This window comes from Podarcis tiliguerta (assembly GCF_965153285.1).
Source record: "Podarcis tiliguerta genome assembly, chromosome: 3".
NCBI lineage: Eukaryota > Metazoa > Chordata > Lepidosauria > Squamata > Lacertidae > Podarcis > Podarcis tiliguerta.
In genome coordinates, this window is record NC_139536.1 from 94,671,315 (window position 1) to 94,691,135 (window position 19,821).

The 19,821-nt window shown below is 42.5% G+C and overlaps 1 protein-coding gene across 1 annotated transcript in view; it reads right to left on the reverse strand.

Moving 5' to 3' along the window:
- TPO (thyroid peroxidase) overlaps nucleotides 1–19,821 on the reverse strand; it is a 990,904-nt gene that overhangs the window by 861,952 nt on the left and 109,131 nt on the right. The gene's annotated exons all lie outside the window — the stretch shown is intronic.

Below are 19,821 nucleotides of genomic sequence, written 5' to 3' on the forward strand. Positions count from 1 at the left end.
TCAGGGTTACTGAGATAATGTACGCACCGTGTTCAGAGCACTCAAAAAGAGCTAAGTGTTATTATTCTAGGGCAAGTGCCAGCTATCCCTACATGGGGGGACATTCATAAGTAAATATTTTCCACATTAAACTGAAGAGGCGTAATCATCTCTTTCCTACTGTAAACCTGCTAGAAGTAAACATAGAACTCAGGCCCTAATCACGCCTGTGTTATTATTATAGAGCTGAGAAGCCGCAAATGGAGCCAAAGCACATTTTATTTATTTATTTTGGTCTCTTTGCTGCAAAAGCAGGCCAAGGCTGCCATACTCTATAGGCAGAACCCCCAAGTCTTGCTTATTTGCTTTCATTACATAATTGTTTTTCATAATTCATACAGAAATGAAACATTCTCATATTACACATTCATTTCATAGATGTCTCTCTTTCCAAAACTACACACAAAGCTCACCGCATAAGGGACTAGGGTCTGCTTTTCCAAAAATCAGCTGCCGCTGGCAGAATGGGAAGCTCTATGATTTGGGTTCCTCTCCAGTCTCAAGTTCAGTTTTCCATGTTTCCACATTAGTTTGTATTATTTATTTATTTATATGTACAAAGTCCATATGAAAATCCACCATATTAGTGCAAATTTCTCCTACTATTTTTTGCAAAGCAGTTTTCCATAATGTGGCACATTTTTGTGCGTTGCTTTTATTAATGTGTGCATTTTATGTATTTTCCTCTAAAGATGTACTTCCGCACATATTACTGAGCTGGAAAATTGCATTTTGAAATTTAGAGAACAACAAATTTCTAAAGACAGCTGTGTTTCGGTTCTCATACTGCTTCAATTTCAGTAAATCTACCTTCAGATGTGAGATGAATTGCATTTCTGCCCCAACTACTTATTTACTTATTTATAGCTGCTTATTTCCAGTGTCAGCGAAGGAATACATTTTAAGAGAAATCACTCTTTACCTCTACGTTCTCAATTTCAGTGTTGGCCTTCTCCTTCTGGTTTCTAACGACAGAGTACTCTGGAAATGGTTTGATCTGCTGGCATCAAACACTTCATATCAAGTATTATTAACTGACATTTGGAACAGGAAATTCCCCTCCAAAGCTGTCACTGATTCATTCAGTTTCTATTTTTACTAGACAAGGCCTATCATTTCACGTCATTGAAGAACACAGCCTGCCTATCGGTGTCTAGTCACCAAAGCTGATAAAATGTCATGCTTCTGTTTAGCCTGCCATGCAACACTTGATGAGTCATCCACCTTTTCATGCATTTTCTTAGGCTGATCCTCTCTATTCAAAGTCCTGCAGGTAGGTTGCTCTTGTAATGAGAAAGGAGTGGATAATACCAAACACCCAAGAAACAGCCCACTCTTGATAAAGTGCAGCAAAAAGCAGAAAACCCTAAGCAAACTGGGAAGCAATGGGGTACTGGGAAGCAATGGGGATAACAAAAGATTAAACTTCTCCATGTTATACTCCCTGATGAACAACCTGAGTGGTCCAAAATTTGTTGGGTATCAAACTTCTCCCCTACCCTTAGCTTAGAAGATCAAACCTATCTATTCTTAAGGAAATCAGCCCTGAGTGCTCACTGGAAGGACAGATCCTGAAGCTGAGGCTCCAATACTTTGGCCACCTCATGAGAAGAGAAGACTCCCTGGAAAAGACTCTGATGTTGGGAAAGATGGAGGGCACAAGGAGAAGGGGACGACAGAGGACAAGATGGTTGGACAGTGTTCTCGAAGCTGCCACATGAGTTTGACCAGACTGCAGGAGGCAGTGGAAGACAGGAGTGCATGGCGTGCTGTGGTCCACGGGGTCACGAAGAGTCGGACACGACTAAACGACTAAACAACAACAACAACACCCTTTGCTTCCAGCTTCCCCTACCCCATTTTTAATAAAGTGCCACATCCTCCAGATACATGAACAGCAAATTCTGCACGGACACTGGGCCTTGTCACCCATGAGGCATGGTGAGATTACAGCTTCAGGTGGCAAAATTCACAGGGAAGTGGATCCTGATGTATATCTTTATTCCCTCTTTGTTCCTGGTGTTGATCTTCACTCCCCCCTCCTTCTTCCCTGGAAGGGAAGAGGATGCCATTTTGTGGTTTGCCTCAAGTGCCAAAATGCATTGGGCCAGCCTTGTGCACACAGGCACACTCACACAGATACACAGTTGAAGTACATGGTGCCCAAGGCGAGCCACGTTACTATCAGAGGCAGAAACTGTAGGAGAGAAGAGTTTGGAAAATAGATTCCTACTCTCTCATAGCAGAGTCAAGCACACTGGCAATTGCTCCAAGCACATTAAAAGTTGGTTAGATTTACATCTGCTATCACCCACCTTTAAACAAATGTTCCCCACCAAAATACTTAGGCTAGAATAAATCTCAGACACTTAGCTTTGCAAACAAATGGTTTTACTCACAGAATTTCCAGAAGTTACAGCAAATCCACTGGTACCAAAACAAAAATTTAAAAGGTTCCAAACAACTTAAAAAGAAAAGTACTTGTTTCTGTACCTACGTATCATCTTTGGGTTAGCAAAGATGCAGGCTTTGAAATTTCCCTTTTGGAGAAATTCAGTTCACTTGCAGCATTTGCTGAGTTGGGAGCCAAACCACATGGCTCTTTCTTCAATTGTTCCAGGAAGTATGAAGAAATGGGGAGAGGAGAACATAGGCTGCTGAGAGCCTACGAAGCCACACCCACTTGCAACCTGAGCTCGGTGCTCAGGTAAACTCTTTCATGCACACAAGTGAAAGTCAGTAGCTCTATATTGCAACAGAAAATCCTACAAACACCCCTCCCTATCCCCACCAGTAAAAATACAAGGATAATACATTAAAATATTAGCTGTTTGCAACCCTTTAATGACACCCAAATTCAGCCACCAGACTCTGCCTAATGCTAGGGCCGGCCCTACAGCATCCAGGTGGAGAGAGCTGTGAAAACAGGACCTTTCAAAGCCTCCAAAATCAACTTAATATAACCTTCAGCCTGAATTAGCATGGCCTTCATACCAAGCACCACCTGAGAGCTGTTCATTGGCAACACTTGGCGCTTGCATTGCAGAGAGATTGCATTTTCCAAGTGTTCGGTCTGCAATATTCTCTCACTTGGGGAAATGTGATGATTTGCCCAGCTAGTCGTGCTACTGCAGTGCTGATTGTTCATTCTGTGCTTGTTCAAATGAAGGAGAACAGCAAGTCTAGCTTCTCTCCCACCCCTGCATGTGCCAATATTCATTCCACTGCTCAGCACTTCAAAGGCATGGGGAGCCTGAACCTATCTGCATTTGGCTAATTCCAAGATCCATTGTATTCTCAGGGCTGTTCAGCTAGTCAGTAATGCTGTGTTCCTCGTTTTTAGGAATGAAATACTTCTCTGAATTTATAGCTTTCATTGTGTGTGCCTGATACGGGATTTACCTGCAGGGGTCAATTCGGCAACAGCTGGCAAATGTCTCTGGAGCACTCGCAATGCCACACTATACGCATCTGATTCGGCGTGTAGTCGGCAAATCTTACCTTTGCTGACTTCAGAACAGCAGGGTAGTTGGCAGGTGAGAGCAATAACGAAAATAAGACCTGCCTTAATTTACCTGTGATGGACTTGATTCTTGAGCTTTAAAGGAATCACAAGCATCACAACCATATATCCCCCAGACCCACATTAAAATGTTGCTTCCCCTTCATGGAATATTAACTTTGCCATGGATTGCTTGCACCGCTGAAGTTAAAGCTGATTGAGGGGACTATTAGGATTAGAAAAACCACCGTTCTGTGTAAGGAAGCCTCACAGAACACAACAGTATTTACTTCTGAGAAAAGACATACAGGATTGCACTTGCAACCTAATCATTCAGCACAGAGCTTACTCGTCTATTTAATATTACCCAACAAATAGAGAATATACATGGATCGTGAAAAATCTGGAACCACAGGGAGCCCCTTGACTCCATCGCTGCTTGTTTTCCATAGTCAGTGAAGACTTGGATATTCTAACGAGCTTTCGCAATGTATGTTCTGAATATCTTTTCTGAAATTGGTTCTGTGTTGTAGCATGCTGTTTTATTCTTGATATTTTTATGCCGTGGATTTTGGAGTACTGTGCCTGTCTATATTTTGGTGAGATTGCACAGTTTAGCAAATAAGCTTGCAAAACACACTAGCTTGCCCCCCCAAAAAAGTAGAATGCTGGAGGCTGACCTTTGTTACCGCCAGATGACCTGTCTGCAATTTGTTTGCACAAAGTTTTCACTGAGGTTAAATGATGCTCATTCTTTACTGAACTGTTTGCTTTGATCTGTTTGCAGGGAGGCAAACATGCATCTTTATTTATCTTTATTGTTTAGGGAAGCTTTTAATGTTTAATAGACTATTGCATTTTAATATTTTGTTGGAAGCCGCCCAGAGTGGCTGGGGAAACCCAGCCAGATAGACGGGGTATAAATAATAAATTGTTGTTGTTAAGAGGTGGCCATACACCTTCCTGTCAATTGTTTATCCCACATTTTTAGTCCCTTCCCTCATCACTTTCCTAACTGTGATCCACTTCAGTTGCACTAACCAACTGAACTGAACCAACTGCACTAACCAACCAGCCTGCAATCATATCCCTCCCGCAAAATATCAACAGACTGGAGGTAACCAGAAAAGGAACTGAAAGCTCAAGTCCTCCTCCGGTAGCGGTAGCAGCAACCTGCTTACTGCCCTTCTGTGCTTGGCCTGGAAGAAGAGGCTTCCTTCTGCTAGCTGTTCCCTTGGTTTTTATACTGGCTGCTGAGGAGGGATGGAGTGCCCACTTCCCCTCTTAAGGTAAAGGTAAAAGGACCCTTGACCATTAGGTCCAGTCGTGACCGACTCTGGGGTTGAGCACTCATCTCGCTTTATTGGCCGAGGGAGCCAGCATTTGTCCACAGACAGCTTCCAGGTCATGTGCCCAGCATGACTAAGCCGCTTCTGGCAAACCAGAGCAGCACACGGAAACGCCATTTACCTTCCCGCCGGAGTGGTACCTATTTATCTACTTGCACATGACGTGCTTTCGAACTGCTAGGTTGGCAGGAGCAGGGACTGAGCAACGGGAGCTCACCCCGTCACAGGGATTTGAACCGCCGACCTTCTGATAGGCAAGTCCTAGGCTCTGTGGTTTAACCCACAGCACCACCCGTGTCCCTTCACTTGCCCTCTTACCAGCAGGTAATTTCCCATTTTCTGTGCCTACCAGGCGAGTACTTATTTGCAAGGTGGAGAATAGGGATGCGGAAGAAAGTTGATTCAGTTTGCATTAAAAGGTGGGCATAATTAACACATGCTTCCTGAAATGATATGCAAACAAAGACATAAACATCTTTTGAAATCCACACCTCTTAATTTTGCAGTGCAGATCTGCACCCCCAATCTACATGTTGCAACCCAAACATAAAGGCTTCTTGAAACGGATTCCACACAGTGGCTGCTCCAGGAGCAGCTGCAAGCTATGCCACATAAGCTGCTTGCACCATGTGGGTTTTTTTCCCATTCCATCTCCAGACATGCTACCTAGTCTTTCCGATTCCATGAAATTGTGCCTGTAATAAAAAAGATGACATGACAGTGTGCCATTAGGAGCGTTTGAAGCGGGTTGTGATTACAGCATATCTGAAGTGCCCTGGATAATTTACAATATTATAGGTGTATTAAACCAAAAATACAGGGTATCTTCTGTGAGGTGTATGAAAACTCCAATTTGTATTAAGTATTTGATGGCATCTCGGGCTGAAACACCTGGTGTATGGTGCTTCAGAGACAATGTAATCACAGGGGAGATGCCACATCTCAATGGGTCTTTATTTTGTCTCATCACCGCAATCTCAGCTCTGTTTCTCCATCCCGTTCAGCATCAAGCTATCATAATAAATGTCTCTTGGACCCGACAGAACCTTTTCATCTTGCAAGAGGCGAGTCAAATTGTTTCTGTGAGTCGTCTGCCATCTTCTAGTGAAAACCAATGTGTGAGCTACTTAACAGCAAACAACCACCATACATCAGTCCTCCTACCACACACCAGCAGAGGAGCAAGGATGGGTGACTGCCCCAGGCCAGTCGATGTCTCCAACTGACTTGGTGGCCCAAGCTTCTCTTGGGATAAGGAATCTATGCCCAGAGAATACAAAGGAGAGAATATGTGAGGACAATCTAGTAAACCAGCTTGAATTTCTGCACAGCACTGGGACACCCTTCCAAAGCAGCCTTGTGCAGTTAGGGATGGGGGAGAAACTGACCTGATTTGCACTTCTCGAAGCAATATGTGAAGCAAAACACAATGGTTCTTTGAAACTTGCACTCCTCTGAATTTTGCAGTGCTGTTCTTCAACCAGTATGTTTCCAAGCACAATTCAAAGTGTTGGTGCTGACCTTTAAAGCCCTAAATGGGTCCTGTATACCTGAAGGAGCGTCTCCACCCCCATCATCCAGCCCGGACACTGAGATCCAGCGCTGGGGGCCTTCTAGTTGGTCCCTCACTGTGAGAAGTGACGTTACAGGGAACCAGGCAGTGGGCCTTCTCGGTAGTGGCACCTGCCCTGTGGAACGCCCTCCCAGCAAAAGTCAAGGCAATAAACAACTATTTTACTTTTAAAAGACAACTGAAGGCAGCCCTGTTTAGGGAAGTTTTTGATGTCTGATGCTGTATTGTTTTTAATATTCAGTTGGAAGCTGCCCAGAGTGGCTGGGGAAACCCAGCCAGTATAAATAATAAATTATTATTATTATTATTATTATTATTATTAAGCCAGCCACTGTGTGCAAAAATGCATGTGTTAGGGCAAAGCATGCAGAAAAACTGCAGAAAAACCAGATGCATTGTACTGGGGGAAATTGCTTTCAAAAATGTGCATATTAATCAAAACTGCATGCAGAATGTGTATATTAGGAGGAATTCACACTCAAATTCTGACTAATTTCTGCAAGAACATTTTTTAAAAGCACAAATTGCTGTAGAAATGTGAAAAACCAAATTTATGTTTGGAAAACTGAGAAACTGAAAGAAACCTGCATTGATTAATCAACTTCCTATGTGCAGCTGGGGACGCAGGTGGCGCTGTGGGTAAAAGCCTCAGCGCCTAGGGCTTGCCGATCGAAAGGTCGGCAGTTCGAATCCCTGTGGCGGGGTGCGCTCCCGTTGCTCGGTCCCAGCGCCTGCCAACCTAGCAGTTCGAAAGCACCTCCGGGTGCAACTAGATAAATAGGGACCGCTTACTGGCGGGAAGGTAAACGGCGTTTCCGTGTGCTGCGCTGGCTCGCAAGATGCGGCTTTGTCACGCTGGCCACGTGACCCGGAAGTGTCTCCGGACAGCGCTGGCCCCCGGCCTCTTAAGTGAGATGGACGCACAACCCTAGAGTCTGTCAAGACTGGCCCGTACGGGCAGGGGTACCTTTACCTTTACCTTTATGTGCAGCTAGGACAGAATTTTCATTACTCCACTGAAATGTACAGAACAGCCACCTCTGGCTGTCCCATCTCTGAAATGTCTTAATTTTAAGTAGCTCCTTTTTCTGTACTCGGCCCCCTGACTGCTTACTCAAGTTCTAATGCTGAGATGGAATCAAGATCAATCATATTCTCAGAGAAGATACACACACACACACAGTCAATTATGCCACAGATTGCTGTGCTCACATAGTATGTGATGCAGCTAATTTTTCTTATTATTATTCTCCTCACCCACACCCAATAGAAGCCCTGAGCTACTTAAGGGGCAAACCGTTGTGTAGTCTTAGAATGCCGACATCACACAGTATTTTAAATTTCCCATACATTATCACATGCCGTGAAATGCCCCAGCAAATGTCTCGCTATTTTTCTGCAGAATCTTTCTATAAAGTCTCCATTGTTCCTCATTGCCAACCTCCTGTATCCCGATATTAGCATGCATCATATCCCTGTTACTTTTAACACTTTTCATAATCTCACGGTCACACTCTCGCCATTGCAACATAGCCTTATGCTCCTCCATCCCCTGGTCTTTCTTGCAATCGACTGAGGGACGCATTGACATTTGCTTCAGGCAACTACCCTCCTCCCAGCATTAGCTTAAACAAATTCTGGCCTCTTTTTACAAAGGTCACCACCCGATCAGTTTGGCAGCCTCAGGAGGGAGTGTTATCTCCTGGATGTCTAAAAAAAGAAAAGAAAAAAGCCCCAAAGACTGGGCTCACTGCTAGTCAATGGACAATTTACAATCAGCAGTGAAATGAACCGATTTACACAAATAAGCATTGGCTCATCTTTTCATCCTTTTGGAAAAGATGACAAGTCTACACTTTAGGCCCCATTGGCTCTCTTATAGGCTTATAACAGGTTGTGCTTGCTTGCTAACAGATGTTCTGGGGCTGAAAATATCTCTTAGTGGCTGTGTTTGAGAAATCCGATGGCAAGACAAACACATTTGAGGGCATCCCCCTCCTCCCAATATGTAACTATATGTACAGGAAACTTGCTGTCTATTATCTATCTATCATCTATCTATCTATCTATCATCTATCTATCTATCTATCTATATCTATCTATCATCTATCTATCCCAAAGTTAGCCTCTTTGCAGCCTGTATCCAGTGGACTCCAGCCACAACTTTCATTTTTCTGCAGAAACTGCCAAGTAGCACACCTGTTCTCAAAAGACTGATACAATCACTGTCAATTAATTAACTAATCATGGAATGCATAGGATGTTGCTATTTGCAAACCTTCTGCCTGTATCATCCTGCCTAACGGTATGGAGAATTTACAAACATGACGTGCCGTTATGTGGATACTCTTGAATGCACGATGACTTTTCTCTGAGCAGACATACAGTATACTACTAGATTGTGCTGTGAGCTGTTTAAATTATGTTTAGCCAATTTTACCAAAGGGGGATAGATTGTGCCCAGCAATTTGCAAAACTCGTTAAAATCTGAGTTGGCATTTTTGTTCAAATCAACTGCATTTATAATGCGATCTAAGCAGTTCCGTCTTCAAGCAAACATGTTTTTATATATTTTATGGCTACAAGTTTGCATTAGTTCAAGCCTGAAAGGCAAGTTACATCCCAGCCAGAGATTCTCTTCCTTGTTTTTGCAACACCCTGGCCGCAGTCCAAGATAACCTCAGGCATGCACACTTAGGTCCACCCCAATCAATGTCTGGGATTGTAGCTCTTTCTAGTACACTTTCTTTGTTGCAATCCAGAGCTGCCCATCATCGATAATGAATATCCAAAGAAACTCCTCAGATCTGCTATGGCATCTCCCAAACTAGAAAGATATGTTGTACGAACTAAACTGCATGCTTAAAATTAATTTTTAAAACAGCAGCTGATGTAATCTCCAGGCATATTAAAATATTTAGCACAATAGGCCATCTTTTTTTATGCCCTCAGTGCTTTCTGCAGTACAAGATACACAAAACAACCAGCGTTAATCAGATGTTGCACCTGCTTCACATCACGAGAACACGTGCCAAAAAATCTGGTCTGACAGATATGACTTCGAATCTTTGACCATTAAAAAAATAATAATTCCTCTTTCCTTTTCTTCCCTCTCAGAAGCTGAGCTGCTTTCTTATCTCCCCTTATCAACGCATCAAAAGTTAGGAGGCCTGCCTGTCCCTTTCCCACCTGCAGTGGCAGCTGGTAACATATTGACTTGGTAGGGCTGCAATTTCTAGCCTTCCTGTTTTCCTCACAAATAGGACTTGTACAGCACTTACTTAGGAAACATGTGCAGGGTGCCTTTGTCTCCTCTCTTTAAAAAAAAATCAATCATTTCCTGCACATCCGTGGACAGGAAAAGAGCTCCCATGTAGGATGGCCCAAGTATGATCTCGGACAAGATTGCCTCCATACCTCTTATTAAAGCCATACCACATGATGTAAGTATTCCTGCAAATAGAGGACCGTCCTCTTTAAAGTAGGACACATGGTTTCTTTATACCGGTTCAGTTTCAGCAACAACATTCCAATAATGTTCTATGTCGTTATCAAAGATTTGGTGCATTAATGCAGGTTCAGTTGGACTCCCCATCATTATTCCTGCATTGCAGGGTTTTGATTAGATGGCTCTTGGGGTCCCTTTCCATTTCTACAGTTCTATGATTCTATGATTGTACAGCTTGTCTAGTTACATGTGGTCTCTCATGGGTTATCAAGTGGCCGACAGCGCAATCAGATGCAGATAATTGTGCGGCTGAATCAACGGACCACATCCCTGCACATTCCCTAAATGTTCCCCTAGTGCATTCTGGATGTTTTGCTGAATCCCCATCAGAAAGCTGAAAGCAGCTGTTGATCCTTGCTAGAAATCAGCCTTTCCTTCTCCCTGCTTCCCCCCTCCCTTTGATTTTGGTGTGGCACAGAAAGGGGGCTTGCTGTGCAGAGCTCTGGGTAATCACTGGGTTCTCTATATGCTAGCCTGGTTATTCTTTGCCTCCCTTGGTGCAGAGAAACGTACCACCTCCCAAGTCACACCCAGAATCTTCTACTATGGTTCTTAATCAAGAGGAAAGCGAGTGGAGAATGTGTACGTTTTGGTTACGTGCCGTTCAGGGACTATCGCATTGTGCACATCTGAGGAGCATCAGAGGAAAGCTGCTATCATCTCTCTAACAGATTGGGAAGAAAGCATGAACAGGGAGTTGGGGAGGAATCTGCATTAGTGATTTGTAGGTAGCACTTCCTTGGGCCTCCTGCTAAGATGCATAAAGAGAATGTTGCTAATACATTTTTATTCTGTGTGTGAGATGGAGAACTCCACAACTGACAGGCCTACAATCACTTTTTTTTTTTTTTTTAGAGTTACCGGAATCTATTCTTTTGTTCAATAATACATTTCTGAATCTAATGCATTAGCAGCCCTTGGAGGTGAAACTAAGGGATCCTAGATTGATCAGACTTGGCTTTTAAGGACTTACAAAATGGGTGCTAAATATTATTGTTACTTTTCTTTTCTCGTTGACCCTTCTTTCCACTGGGTACTAGCATATTTTAGCTGTGTAGGAACCTGTGATTCTTTCTTTCTTTATTTTTAAAATGGTATCTTATAGCAAAGACCAAGAGACAGGTGCTAGCAATATCAGCTGCTCAGCAAATATGATAAAGAACTGGAGCAAGCTAGCAATTATATGATAAAATGGGATCAAAATATTGGGGGAAACAGGCCTTTAGATATTTGAGGTGATTCTCACAAGTTTTCCTTCAATACAGGAATAAAAGGGAATTGGTTTAAGATGACAGGCAAGTGGTCTCCAGCCCAGATACAAAAAAGAAGAAGAAGAAAAATTATCCAAATATATGCTGGAAGTGCCAAAAAGAATAAGGAGATTTCCTTCACATGTGGTGGCATTGTGACAAGACAAAGAAGTATTTGGAATGGGGACAGGGCTGACCCAGGATGTCTTGCCACTTCAGGCAAAGCTGAAAATGCTGCCCCCTTTGCCATCTCCTTATCCTCCATGTGTGCCCGCCTCCTCCTCTATCACTGAGCACTGCAGAGGAGGAGGAGGAGGAGGAGGAAGAGTTTGGATTTGATATCCCGCTTTATCACTACCCGAAGGAGTCTCAAAGTGGCTGACATTCTCCTTTCCCTTCCTCCCCCACAACAAACACTCTGTGAAGTGAGTGAGACTGAGAGACTTCAGAGAAGTGTGACTAGCCCAAGGTCACCCAGCAGCTGTATGTGGAGGAGCAGAGACGCGAACTCAGTTCACCAGATTATGAGTCTACTGCTCCTAACCACTACACCACACTGGCAAGTGGAGGCAAGAGGCAGTGGTGGCAAAGGGTATGGCTGGGTGCAGAGGAGGTGGGTGTGGGCAGTCATAGAGGTGACCACCCCACCTTGCCTCCTGGGCAGGCCAGCCCTGGATAGGGAATTAAATGTTGAATTAAGATCTTAGGATATGATATCTTAAGGGTTATGTGATGCTGATGATGACAATGACAGAAAACAAGAAATGATAAAATGAAAGGTAGCCCTCAAGGCCTTGTTACCACAGGAGTGGACAAATTTAGACTTGCTACTTCGTTTTGCGCTAGAAACATGGAGTCTATCTGGAGCAAGGTGCAAAATAATATCTCAGGAAGGTAGGGATAAAACTGCATAAGAAGGCGTGCATGCTTAGCCCAGGAATTTATTTTCCATACCAGAACTGGAGCTCACACACAAATCTGCTCTTGTTCCTGTGCCTCCCGCCCCCGCCTGCCCCCCCCCTTCAAGCTTTCATGGGTAGCTTCGAGATGACTGGTTTATTGAACATTGTGATTTGTTTGAAGGGAGATCAGATGGCACTGGATATTTTATTAGCATTCATTCTGAATTGTTTGTAGGGAGGTTAGATGATGTTGCATCGAAGCAAGGGGAAATATAAATATAGCTGAGAAATATGGTCTAACAAGTTTGACTGGAAATCCCAACAAGAGCAGTGCAGAAATGTATTTTCTTTGGCTTTGATTTGATTTCATATTCGTGAATAAAAACAAACACAAACCAGCTATAAAAAGATTTATCTCCTATCTTTTGCATACTTAAAAACAAACAAACAAAGGAAATAACCCCTTATTTTCAATGCGTGCTGTTGCCATCTAGTGTTAAGTATATGCAATTTGCTTTAAGTTCTGTTTTCTGTATGTTGCAGCAATGACCACTATTTGGTGATACAGTGATATCTCGGGTTAAGAACTTAATTCGTTCTGGAGGGCCGTTCTTAACCTGAAACTGTTCTTAACCTGAGGTACCACTTTAGCTAATGGGGCCTCCTGCTGCCACTGCACTGCCGCCACACGATTTCTGTTCTCATCCTGAAGCAAAGTTCTTAACCCGAGGTATTTCTGGGTTAGCGGAGTCTGTAACCTGAAGCATCTGTAACCTGAAGCATCTGTAACACTGCAAATTTAAAATGACTTAACAGTTATTACCTTCCCTGATGGAAAGTGTATTTCTGTGACCTGTGCTAAAACCTCTATCAGAACAAGCACTTATGCATGTTCAGGATTGAAGCCTTCCAATATTTCAAGGAGTCTGTCTAGTTTTTACAATATGATTGAAGATGCAGAACAGTTTTGTTTTGCAACAAACAATTGAGGGGACACGAAATGACTTTGAATACAGTAATTCTTTCAAGGCCTTGCACTGTTGACTGAAGCCTGCATACAATCTCAGTCGGGTGGAAAACCTGCCTGTTGAACAATTTGTATGCCTTGGAAACAGTTCTTTCTTTCTCATTTTCTGCCTTTCTTTCTTATGTCAGGAGAGGTTGTAAACCTTTGCTAACACCCTCCATTTCTTCCATTAACTCTGCTTGCTTATATGTACATACCGCTCCTTTTAAAGCCATTGTTTTGATGCGGTTGAATTCAGACTACGCAACCAGCAATCTGATCTCACTACTGGCCGTGCCAACACACCATCGCTCAAGAAAGACAAGTTAGTAACGGAAAACTGCAGCTGCACAGCCACGGTCACCCACAACGGTTATCATCAAATGAGTTCAGCCAGATGACAACAAGAGCGTCATTAATGACACAGAGACATGGGTAACAGATTGTGCACCTGCTCACAATTTTCTGTACAGTGCTTAGCACGTTAGATGATTTCTATACAGTATGTTTATATCGTCACATTCTTCTAATGTATTAGCTGCATTCTTCTGCTAGTATAACAGAAGAGTCCAGTAATAAACCTTTTTGTTCATGCAAAGCGTAATGCCAATGTCTGCAGCCGGCTCATAGAATCATAGAGTTGGAAGAGACCACAAGGGCCATCGAGTCCAACCCCCTGCCAAGCAGGAAACACCATCAGAGCACTCCTGACATATGGTTGTCAAGCCTCTGATTAAAGACCTCCAAAGAAGGAGACTCCACCACACTCCTTGGCAGCAAATTCCACTGTCGAACAGCTCTTACTGTCAGGAAGTTCTTCCTAATGTTTAGGTGGAATCTTCTTTCTTGTAGTTTGGATCCATTGCTCCGTGTCCGCTTCTCTGGAGCAGCAGAAAACAACCTTTCTCCCTCCTCTATATGACATCATTTTATATATTTGAACATGGCTATCATATCACCCCTTAACCTCCTCTTCTCCAGGCTCCTCATTGGTCATTTACTTTTTCGTACTTGGCTTGTGACTCCCCTCCCCTTATCTGTGCATTGTGACCCACAAGAATAGGATCTGATAAGGATCTGGCTGGTGGAGCTAGAAAGGTCCCTCACGGCTACAGCACAGCAGTGGTTTGAGTGTTGTATTTGTCAGTTTGCATTTCTTAGTGCAGAAAGTATTGGTGTGATTTGCAGAGATCTTTCCTTTTCTAATTAATTCAAGAGGGTTCTGGAATCTTCTCTGTGTGAAAGAAATAAGCAGAAGGTTCATGATGTTTGGGTTATTCCTTCATAGAAGCTGAGTACAGCTGGTTTAACCTGGTTCTCTTATCTCTTTCTGTCAAGGTCATGCTGACTATAAAAGTAGGGCCAGAAGGAGCCTGGGTTTCACTTTCTCTTTTTCTTTCCCTTCTGGTGTGGTGTTCTGTACATGTATGCTTAGTATTAAGGTTTAGACTTATTATAAGTTATTGTAAGTTTAAGTTAAGTCTGCTGCATCTGGATTTCTTATGAACAGTGCCAAACCTGAATGTATTGGATTTGGTACTTCAGTAGCAGTAAAGCTCTGCTGGATGAAATACAGTAGCACCTCGGGTTACATATGCTTCAGGTTACAGACTCCGCTAACCCAGAAATAGTGCTTCAGGTTAAGAACTTTGCTTCAGGATGAGAACAGAAATCATGCTCCGGCGGCGTGGCAGCAACAGGAAGCCCCATTAGCTAAAGTGATGCTTCAGGTTAAGAACAGTTTCAGGTTAAGAACAGACCTCCAGAACGAATTGAGTACTTAACCTGAGGTACCACTGTACAATTGCCTCTGGTCTAATTTTTGGGAATCCTGCAACGTGTTTAAGTTTTCATTCTGCTAACTATACATTTAAATCTACTCTGGATAACTATTGAGTAGAATTACATGACAGTATTAAGACTGAGAAAAGCAAGTTGCCTTGGCCTCTGCAGAGGGACAAGCAAGCTAGATGCCAACCTTGCTTCTCTTTGCAAATGTTGGCTTGGATTTCCAGAAAGCACTCCTGTCCTGGCTTAGAACATAAGAATAGCCTGTTGAATCAGACCAATGGCCAATCTAGTCTAGCATCCTGTTCTCACAGTGACCAACCAGATGCCAGTGGGAAGCATGTAAACAGGATTCAATTACAATAACATTCTCCCCTCCTGCAGTTTCCAGCAACTGGTAAGAGGCACCTGTGCTGGCTGCTCACTTGACAACCTCTGGCACAACTGGTGTCCAAAGACAGGCCGTCATAGAAGGAAGAGAAAGATCTTTCTCCCACTTCCATTAATACTCCCACTATTATGAACATCAACCAAACTTTCTTCAGCTATGTGTGCTTTACGGAACTCCTCAAAAGTGGTCACAATTAATTTCTTTATGATTATCCCATGCGCTTCCCAATGGCAAAACGGTTGTGCCTACTTGCTATGATTAAGCCTTTTTTTTAAAAAAAATAAAAAATCCTGTTGGCTGAGAAAGCAAATGAGAAGGTCCACTTCTCACTGATGCAATTTGTAAATGGGACACTACTACCTTGATCTCAGTCTCTTGTTTCCAGAGAATCCACACTGATGGTTTTGCAAAGTGTCTTTTGTCAAAGGAAAAGAAGTACCATGCCAAATTCTCCATTGACGGATGAATGAATGACTGCATGTTCAACTTTTGTAATGCTTTTCATCCATCCTCCCGTCTCGGAGATTTATAACCACAAAATTGCTGCCACCTCTGCTTCCCATTTCTGCCAGAAGAATTCACAACCGTCTCCAATTGTTGTACAATATGATTCTGTGGGTTCCCCTCTCCCCCCCTAGCAGCATGCTTCTGAATACTGCATTAATGTAAATCACTTGGTGGAACACTTGTTTGGCTGAAATTATGCATCATTAAATACACCAAAGAAAGATCTCAGTGGATACTGTTATGTAAAAAATGATGCCTTGTGCAGTTACGTGCAAGGTCTGGTTTCTGCTTTATTGTTTGAAGTAATCTGTCCTATACCTGAAAACATTTCCTCCTATTAACTACTTTGGATGAAAATGCTTTTTTGCCTTTAGTGAAACAAACATGGTAGTTCTTGTCATCCCATTATAAAACCTTGACACAGTTGGGCTGGCTTCAGGCATGTGAGATCCACTTTGTGTTTTATTAAGAACTCCAAGATCTGCTAAGTGGACACAGATGCAAAACACGGAAACAACACTTGAGCCAGTCATGGGATCTTGGTTGGGATTCAAATGTTTTATACAGCTCCTACTGATTTTGCTGGGGGGAGTTGCATATTAGTTTCATTTTCTAGTGCTCTGTAGGCTGCTCTGATAATTTTATTGAGGGTCAGGGCATGTTGCTTGGTATCCATCTTTCTTGAGAGACAGTGGAGTGAAGTCAAACTGCTGCTTTAATAATAAATAATAATAATAAATTATTTATACCCCGCCCTTCCCGGTTCAGAAAACCGGGCTCAGGACGGCTAACAACAAATTTAAAACACTTAATTGATGCAACAAAAAAACAGCATAAAAAACAGTATAAAACATGAATAACAATAACTTCAGAATTAAAAAAACAATTTAGGGAGGAAATCCATCCAATAAACATTAGATGATCACCAGGGCTAGCTGGCTAAATTAGTCCTATTTGGGCCAGCGAGGAGACCAGGGGAGAATAAACTGGGGGATCCCAGAGTGGGTAATCTTCATAAAGAGGGGAGAGGGAGGGAAGGAAGGGGAATAAAAGATCAGACTAAGTTCAAATTGAAAGCCAGGCGGAATAGCTCTGTTTTACAGGCCCTTCAGAAGGAAGTTAAAATCTGCAGAGCCCTAGTCTCATGGGACAGAGCATTCCACCAGGTCAGAGCCATCACTGAGAAGTGATGGCCCTGGTGGAGGATAATCTAACTTCCTTAGGGCTCGGTACCTCTAAACTATGATGATTCATGGACCCTAAGGTCCTCTGTGGGGCATACCAAGAGATGTGGTCCCATCATTTTATTACAGTCAGTGACCAGTATCAAGGGCTGCTTTAGCAACATCAAGTGACTTTCCATGGTGCGCAAGGCTGGGCAGTGTATGAGGTTCTAGGTTGTCCAAGCGATAATACCCCACTCACGGTTTTGTTGGTGTGGTCTAAAGGAAAGCAGAGCAATATGCTTGGTACCAGCTTGGGTGCACGAGTTACTGGAAGGAGGCATACAAGACACCATCCAACCATCTTAGGGACTCCACTCTGGTTTTCTGTAGGCTTTACTTCTTAGTCTTTTCTTCTCCCAAAGATATCCCACAAGGCAGCAGAGTTTAGGACCAGAGTTTTCCTTCTCCTAGATGGGCTGCCTCCTCAGCCAATGAAGTGAGATGAGCACCGCAACCCCAAAGTCATCCGCAACTGGACCTAATGATCAGGGTTACCTTTACCTTTTTATTCCCTTTCCATAGCTGCTTCTACTACAATAAGGAAGGCACTTGTTTTTTTCCAAATCCCCTCAACCTTCTTCAGTTCTCTGTGTCATATCCCTGACTATTCCACAAGATCCTCAAACCCACAAGAGCAGTTTTTTGGGAGGCATGGGGGCAGGGCTGCTGTAAGTAGGGTCGAGTGTCCTGCTGGTCAAGTTGCTAGTGGAGGTGCAAAGCTGCATTAGATACATACAATACATACCAAACACTAGTCTGATGCATATTTCATTGGTGTTTGAATTAATTCAAATTAATTCAAGAAAGCAGCCATTGGTTTCTAATTTGGCATTAGCTATCCTGTCCCATTTCTGCTCATTCATATGACATCTTTCCAAGGTGCAAATCAAAAAGATGTGATTGTGAAGAGAAGAATAGAAAATTTCCTGTGCGATTGTCTGTTTAATTTTTAACTTTCTGTTTAATGTCTCTGACTAAAGGTTTATTGCTTGTTGTGTACACAGTCAAGTACCTTGTGCCACGTACCAGCTGAAGGCCTTGAGGATGACGTATGGCAAAGGTTGAGAAACTCAAACATCAGGAAAGAGATGTCATATAACAAACGCAAAGGGAACTGATGTGCGCGTGTGCCTTGCTCTGATTTATTTTGCCATTTATGGAAATGTATAAAAGCTGTAAGAACCCTTTTCTGGAGACAGTTTTCTTCAGCCTTACTCTAGGGGTGCTGTCCTGCTGCCGCAGTAAATAAAGGGGTTACCTATCTGGCTGCCTTGCTTAATATCCTTGGCCTCGTCTATTGTTTAAACTGGACGTACATTGACATGATGAATCTTTCGATCAATATGTAATTGGAGCATCCTTCTAAAGCCAAAGAATTAATCTGTTGGGAGAGGTTAACAGTGATAATTAATGCCTAGTGTCAGTGAATACATTTTATAAAGTTGGAGATTTAAATACACGACAGAAAGAAGACATTCAAGTTCATTCATAAATCATGTTGTCCTCTGGGCAAATTTCTCTGCCAAAGCAAAGGTTCTTTGGGGCAGAATGGAATGCATGGGGATTAACAGGAAACAAATCCTGATATCACACCTATTTGGAAGTAAGCTTCCCTGAATCTTCCAAGGAAATCATATACTTCCAAGTAAAATGAGTTTAGAATTGTGAGTTAAATTATTGCCTAACAGCATAATCCTAACCATATGCTACAAGATTAATGAATGTTAAAATAACATCAGATTGAATGTATAAGGTTATTGGAGTAAAACTCTAAAGATTAGAAGACCCAACATTTTAAGTTCTAAGTATTGAACAAGCTATATTAAAACATTCAAATTAAGAAAGGAGGTTTAATATGACAGAGGGAAAGGATTTGTTGCTTAACTGTATGAACTGGAATACAGGGAAGGGAGACTCGGGGAAGTCAGAGAAACAAGTTAATGCAAGATCAATATGAAGATAAGATTGTTTTTATATATGTTGTTTGTAGTATGTGATGTTTGTGCAATTCTGTATGTTTTGGGTGTATTGTTTGTTGTTTTTGTTTTGTTTTGTCGTTTCTTATGTAAAACCGAATAAAATATTTAGAAGAAAAAAAACAACTTTTAGAAGCAAAAAAAAAAATTTAAAAAAATCCTAACCATATGTACACAGAAGTCCTCTTGAATTCAATGGGGCTTACTCCCATGTAAGTGTTATATGGTAAGGATGAGGAACCTGAGTCTCTTCAGAAGTTGTTGGACTCCAAGTACCATCAACCCGAGCCAGCACTACCAATGGTTAGGGATTAAGAACTGCAGCCTTAACCAAGGGACAGCTTGAAAGTTCCCTTGAATTCCAATCCAAGCATATGTGTAATATGTGTTTATCGGAATCAAGGTAGTGCCCTCTTCTCACATTGCTTTTTGTGTTTCTACAGGTGGGCAGGCATGGCGATACATGATGCTGCAAAATTAGGGCTCTATCCTAATAAACTGCAGACCAAATACAAACTGGATCTGACTACGCTCTGCCAGGATATCAGCGTTGCCAATGTTTTTACCTCCCTCGAGGCCCTGTACTCTTAATTGCAGCATGACTGCAAACGAGGCTCCTTTTCCTATTGTCACACCTCAATATGAGAAATGCTATAGCTCCTGAATCCCTGCCTGCTATGTAGTTTTTAATGAGAGGGGCTGGCACTGTTTTTGTTGTGACTGTGTGTTTTTAATAGATTTATTTTATTTATTTATTAAATTTGTGAGTTGCCTTGTCTTGGCCAGGGCAACCCAAAGTGACTT